At 39.3% G+C, this 6885-nt stretch overlaps 1 non-coding gene across 1 annotated transcript; it reads left to right on the forward strand.

Annotated features, from left to right (window-relative positions):
• The first annotated feature begins 583 nt into the window (after nt 1-583).
• On the forward strand, nt 584-656 carry TRNAE-UUC (transfer RNA glutamic acid (anticodon UUC)). Its single transcript has one exon. It is a non-coding gene; the product is annotated as a tRNA-Glu (tRNA).
• The last annotated feature ends 6229 nt before the right edge of the window (nt 657-6885 follow it).

A 6885-nucleotide genomic window follows, 5' to 3' on the forward strand; every position in this document is an offset into this window, starting at 1 on the left:
TAATCCTGCTTCAATTCTGCAAAATACCCCAGCATCCTTCCAGTAAACTCTTTTTTGTGGCTTAAGTCAGCTAGAGTTTATTTTTGTGGCCTGAAACCAAAAGAACCTTAGCTAATGCAATGTCCTAAGAACACTTTTGGGAAGATATACAAGAAATTAACACTACCTCTGAGAAACGAATGGAAGCGTGGATCCTGAAGGTGCAGAGGGGAACTTCCATCATCACATTGTGACACTGTACAATTGAATGTTGTGTCATTCTGCTTTGCTTTAGTTGGATTGGGGATATTCATTTTTATACCATGAGCTTGTGTTACTTGCAGACTTTTTTTCAGCTAGATTTCTTTTTCCTTTTCTTTTCTCTTCTTTTTTCCTTTTCTTTTCTCTTCCTTTTTCCTTTTCTTTTCTCTTCTCTTCTCCTTTGGTAATTGTAATATGAAAATAAATGATACAAGAGCTTTCTCATTTTTCATGGCTTTATCCCTGTCTTATTGAAGCCCCTCACTTCACGGATGTACAAACTCAGGCCAGGATGGTTATTACCCAGTCAATCACAGCAATCAGAACCAGGGGTTTAGGAAATTCCCTGGTGGTCCAGTGGTTAGGACTCTGAACTTTCACTGCAGGGGGCCCAGGTTTGATCCCTGGCGGAGGAACTAAGATCCCACATGCCTTGCTGCTGCTGCTGCTAAGTCGCCTCAGTCGTGTCCGACTCTGTGCGACCCCATAGACGGCAGCCCACCAGGCTGCCCGGTCCCTGGGATTCTCTAGGCAAGAACACTGGAGTGGGTTGCCATTTCCTTCTCCAATGCATGAAAGGGAAAAGTGAAAGTGAAGTCACTCAGTCGTGTGCGACTCTTAGCAACCCCATGGACTGCAGCCTACCAGGCTCCTCCGTCCATGGGGTTTCCCAGGCAAGAGTACTGGAGTGGGTTGCCATTGCCTTCTCCCCACATGCCTTAGCCATAAATAAATAAAGAAATAAAAGAACCAAGAGCTTATTGTTTCAGACTTGCCCAGAGTTATTCTTGTTATACAGTGAATAATGATTTTGTTTTTTGGATGTGGTCAATATTAATCCATCAAGCATCTTCCTGTTAAGCTGCTTTAATTTCTTTCCTTCTACTTAGTACTCCAAACTGACTCAGTTTGAGATTCTTTCTGATTAATAATCTCTTTTTGAAGTGAACATCAAATTGCTGCTAAGTCGCTTCAGTCGTGTCCGACTCTGTGCAACCCCACAGACGGCAGCCCACCAGGCTCCCCCGTCCCTGGGATTCTTCAGGCAAGAACACTGGAGTGGATTGCCATTTCTTTCTCCAGTGCATGAAAGGGAAAAGTGAAAGTAAAGTCGCTCAGTCGTGTCCGACTCTTAGCGACCCCGTGGACTGCAGCCTACCAGGCTCCTCCGTCTATGGGATTTTCCAGGCAAGAGTACTGGAGTGGGGTGCCATTGCCTTCTCCAGAACATCAAATTAGCTGGGTTGGTTATTGATCATTTCACACTTGAATGTGAATTGTCTTAAACAGATTAAATTTATCCAGACATTTAGATAAAATCACGTTTACTGAATTCACTGGGAATTCTGGTGGGACTGTGATGAATTTAGAATATTGGAAGCTACACAAGGTGCCTCTTCTCACTCCCTCCTCCATCTTTGCCCACTACTATGGCCTTTTAAAAAATTAACATTGTCAGAAAAATCTCACCCCCTAGAGAGGAAATCAGCAGGAGTCAAGGCAAATGGACCAAATTAGCCATCTGAGGAAATAAGCAATCCTGGGAAATGATCTGTAAATGCCTGTCAATGGGAGCAAAGGGATTCTAGTCCTAAGAGGTGAGGAAAGGGTAACAGGTAGGAAGGCCAGAGGTCCCCAAGCAGCAGGAGGAAATAAACTGCAAGTGGCAGACTTTTTTTTTCCCTTCTCTGTTGATGAAACCAGTTCTGCCTAAGTCTAACTTTTTTTTTTTCCTTTCTCAAAACTTGGGCTGATAATGGCTCAACAAACCAATATTCATGTCAATTGTTTTATGGCCAGGGACACATACCTTGTGCCATCCTACCTCAAAAATGCATATTGTGAGAGAGGGGCCTGGTGAAACCCCTTAGCCTTGAGGTGTTTCTTTTATCTGATAAGAAACTTGCTGACAGACATAAAACGCCTTGCTTAAAACTAGCAAGGGGGAACTCTTTTCTGTCCCCTTTTGATGTTTATGTCAGAAGCTTTCCCTATCTCTATTATACTTTAATAAAACTTTGCTACACAAAAAGCTCCAAGTAGTCAAGCCTTGTCTCTGACCCCAGATCAAAATCCTCTCCTCCGGAGATCATGAATCCTGGTGTAACACACAGCTCACAGCAGCAACCTTTCAGAGGGATCAGGAAACCTAGACTGGCATGTGATAATTATAAAGCAGAAAACAGCATCACATTTTACCTTGCTTAGGGTGATGTCATGGTGCTTTTGTAGTTGATTTAAAAATAAGAATCAGAGAGTAGGAATGTGTCAGTGTTTGTCCAGAATTGCCTTGAAAATCAAATACTTCACTGATTGTTCAGGAATATCACAGTGCGTTTTACATGGAGCAGGTGTTTCCTAGAGTGCTTACCTGTGGGACATGGGGCACAGAGAGAGAGAAGGAGGAAGGAAAATGTGGAGCAAGAGGTAGGCAGACAAAAAGAAAGGATCAGAAGTAAAGAATAGTGGCAGAAAAAAGTATGTCAGGTGATTGTCTTTTCCAAAAACAATGAATCCAATTTGTCTGCTCAAACTGTTAGAATGTTTAAGGGCTGGGGGCCAGTGGTAGAGATCTGATCCTCTGCCCCCAGGTCCTTGTCACAGCATTTTTTAAAATTTAGTTTTAATTGCAGGATAATTGCTTTATAATACTGTGCTGGCTTTTATCACACATCAACATGAGTCAGGCATAAGTATACATATGTCCCCACCCTCTTGAACCTCCTTCCCATCTCCAACCCCATCCCACTCCTCTAGGTTGTCATGGAGCACGTTTTCAGCTCCCTGCATCATACAGCAAGTTCCCACTGGGTATCTATTTTACATATGGTGATGTATATGTTTTCATGCTACTCTCTCAATTCATCCCACCCTCTCCTTCTCCCACTGTGTCCACAAGTCTGTTCATTATGTCTAAGTCTCCATTGCTGCCCTGCAAAAAGGTTCGTCTGTACCATCTTTATAGATTCCATATGTGTGTGTTAATATATGATATTTGCTTTTCTCTTTCTGCTTTCTTCACTCTGTATAATAGGCTCTAGTTTCATCCACCTCAATAGAACTGATTCAAATGTGTTCTTCTTTATGGTTGAGTAATACTCCATTGTATATATGAGCCACATCTTCTTTATCCATTCATCTGTCAGCGGACATCTAAGTTGCTTCCATGTCCTAGTGATTGTAAATAGTGCTGCAATGAACACATGTGGTTTTTCCAATTATGGTTTTTTAAGGGTATATGCCCAGTAGTGGGATTGTCGGGTCATATGTTAGCTCTAGCCCTAGTGTTTTAAGGAATCCCCATACTGTTCTCCACAGTGGATGTATCAGTTTACATTCCCACCAACAGTACAAGAGGGTTCCCTTTTCTCTACATCCTTTCCAGTGTTTATTGTTTGTAGAATTTTTTGATGATGGCCATTCTGACTGATGTGAAGTGATACCTCATTATAATTTTGATTGGTATTTCTCTAATAATGAGAGATGTTGAGCATCTTTTCATGTGTTTGTTAACCATCTGTATATCTTTGGAGAAATGCCTGTTTCAGTCTTCTGCTCATTTTTTGTTTGGGCTATTTTTTTTTTTTCGTGAAGTTGAGCTGTGTGAGCTGCTTATACATTCTGGAGAATAATCCTTTGCCAGTTGTTTTGCTTGCAATTATTTTCTCCCATTCTGACAGTTGTCTTTTCACCTTGTTTATTATTTCCTTTGCTGTGCAAAAGTTTTCAAGTTTAATTAAGTCCATTTGTTTGTTTTTATTTCCATTGCTCTAGGACGTGAGTCAAAGAGGACTTGCTGTCATTTATGTCTAAGTGTGTACTGCTTATGTTTTCCTCTAAGAGCTTTACACTTTCTGGCCTTATATTTAAGTCTTTAATCCATTTTGAGTTTATTTTTGTGTATGATGTTAGGAAGTGTTCTAATTTCATTCTGTATATGTGGCTGTCCAGTTTTCCCAGGACCACTTATTGAAGAAGCTGTCCTCTCTCCATTGTATATTCTTGCCTCCTTTGCTAAAGATAAGTTACCCATAGGTGTGTGTTTATCTCTGGGATTTCTATCTTGTTCCATTGGTCTCTATTTTTGTTTTGTGCCAGTAACATACTGTCTTGATGACTGTAGCTTTGTAGTATAGTCTGTTATCAGGAAAGCTGATTTGTCCTCCAGCTCCATTTTTCTTTCCTCAGACTGCTTTGGCTATTCCGGGTCTTTTATGTTTCCACACAAATTGTGGATTTTTTTGTTCTGGTTCTGTGAAAAATACCATTGGTAGTTTGAGGGGGATTGCATAGAATCTGTAGATTACTTTGGATAGTATAGTTAATTTTCACAGTATTGATTCTTCCAATCCAAGAAGATGGTATATATCTCCATCTGTTCATGTCATCTTTGATTTCTTTCATCAGTGTCATAGTTTTCTGCATACAGGTCTTTTGTCTCTTTCAGTATGTTTATTCCTAGATATTTTATTATTTTTGTTGCAGTGTTAAATGGGATTATTTCCTTAACTTCTCTTTATGATTTTTCATTGTTAGTGTATAGAAATTCAAGTGATTAATTTTATATCCTGTGACTATACTATATTCATTGATTAGCTCTAGTAACTTTCTGGTGGCATCTTTAGAGTTTTCTACGTAGAGTATTAAGTCATCTGCAAACAGTGAGAGTTTTATTTCTTCTTTTCCAATCTGGATTCCTTTTATTTCTTTTTTTCCTCTGCCATGGTTAGGACTACCAAAACTATGTTGAATAATAGTGGCAGGAGTGGGCACCCTTGTCTTGTTCTAATCTTAGAGGAAATGCTTTCTGTTTTTCACCACTGAGAATAATGTTTGCTCTAGGTTTGTCATATATGGCCTTTACTATGTTGAGGCAAGTTTCCTTCTATGCCTACTTTCTGGAGAGGTTTTATCATAAATGGATGCTGAATTTTGTTGAAAGATGATCATATGGTTTTTATCTTTCTGTTTTTTGATATAGTGGGTCACATTGATTGATTTGCATATATTGCAGAATCCTTGCATCCCTGGGATAAATCCTACTATATCATGGTTCAGTTCAGTTCAGTTGCTCAGTAGTGTCCAACTCTTTGTGACCCCATGGACTGCAGCACGCCAGGCTTCCCAGTCCATCACCAACTCCCAGAGACTACTCAAACTCATGTCCATTAAGTCGGTGATGCCATCCAACCATCCCATCATCTGTCATCCCTTTCTTCTCCTGCCTTCAATCTTTCCCAGCATCAGGGTCTTTTCAAATGAGTCAGTTCTTCACATCAGGTGGCCAAAGTATTGGAGTTTCAGCTTCAGCATCAGTCCTTCCAATGAATATTCAGGACTGATTTCCTTTAGGATAGACTGGTTGGATCTCCATGCTGTCCAAGGGACTCTCAAGAGTCTTCTCCAACACCACAGTTCAAAAGCATCATGGTACATGTTCCTTTTAATGTGTTGTTAGATTCTGTTTGCTAAAATTTTGTTGAGGATTTTTGCATCTATGTTCATGAGTGATATTGATCTGTAATTTTATTTTCTGTGGTATCTTTGTCTAGTATTAGGGTAATGGTGGCCTCATAGAATGAATTTGAGAATTTTCTTTTCTTAGAGATTTTCTGGGAGAGTTTGAGTGGGATAGGTGGTAGCTCTTCTCTAAACTTTGGTTGAAGTCACCTGGGAGACCATCTGGCCCTCGGCTTTTGTTTGTTGGAAGATTTGTTATCACAGTTTCAATTCCAGTGCTTATGATTGGTCTTTCATGCTTTCTATTTCTTCCTGGTTCAGAAATATATTTTTTAAAGATTATACTCTGTAGGAGTGACTGTAAATTTGTAAGCAATATGCATAATAAGCATATTGATAAGCAATATGAATAATCTCTGCCCATAGTCATTTCACTTTCATGGCTTATATGATTCCCCCCAAAATAGCTTATTTTGCTTATATAAGCAAAATTCTCATGTGGACATGTTTTAACATCTTACTTGTTCCCTCATTTATTGAGTAAAATAAAATCTTGTAGTGCACTCATTTTTATATTTGTATGATTCGTGATTTTACCTTTTTGAAAGTATGCTTTGACACTATCACTGAATATATTTAATATGTCTGCATATAAACTACAAAATAATGTTTGTTGTTTGTTTTGTTACTAGTTTCTTTGTTGCTAAGTTGTATCTGACTCTTTTGCAACCCCATGCACTTTAGCCTACCAGGCGCTTCCATCCATGGGATTTCCCATATAAGAATACTGGATTGGGTTGCCATTTCCTTCTCCAGGGGATCTTCCTGACCCAGAGATTGAGCCAGCATCTACTGCATTGGCATGTGGACTCTTTACCACTGAGCCACCAGGGAAGATCAGTATAGGTTGAGTATGTGTTAATAGAATATAGACAATGTTTTCTACTGAATTGCTTAATATATAGTTGTGAGGCAATATGAAAGTGAAATGACTATATCTGGTAAAATAGTAACACCAAATGAAAACATATACAGAATAGTACGATAGAGCCCTTTAAAGCAGATGGTTGCCTGATATACATACATATTAATATACACATATGCATATACATGACCAACTTAGACAGCATATTAAAAAGCAGAGACATTACTTTGTCAACAAAGGTCCATCTAGTCAAGGCTATG

The sequence above is a fragment of the Giraffa tippelskirchi genome, chromosome 13, assembly GCF_054371585.1.
Source record: "Giraffa tippelskirchi isolate mGirTip1 chromosome 13, T2T-mGirTip1v1.2.pri, whole genome shotgun sequence".
Classification (NCBI taxonomy): domain Eukaryota; kingdom Metazoa; phylum Chordata; class Mammalia; order Artiodactyla; family Giraffidae; genus Giraffa; species Giraffa tippelskirchi.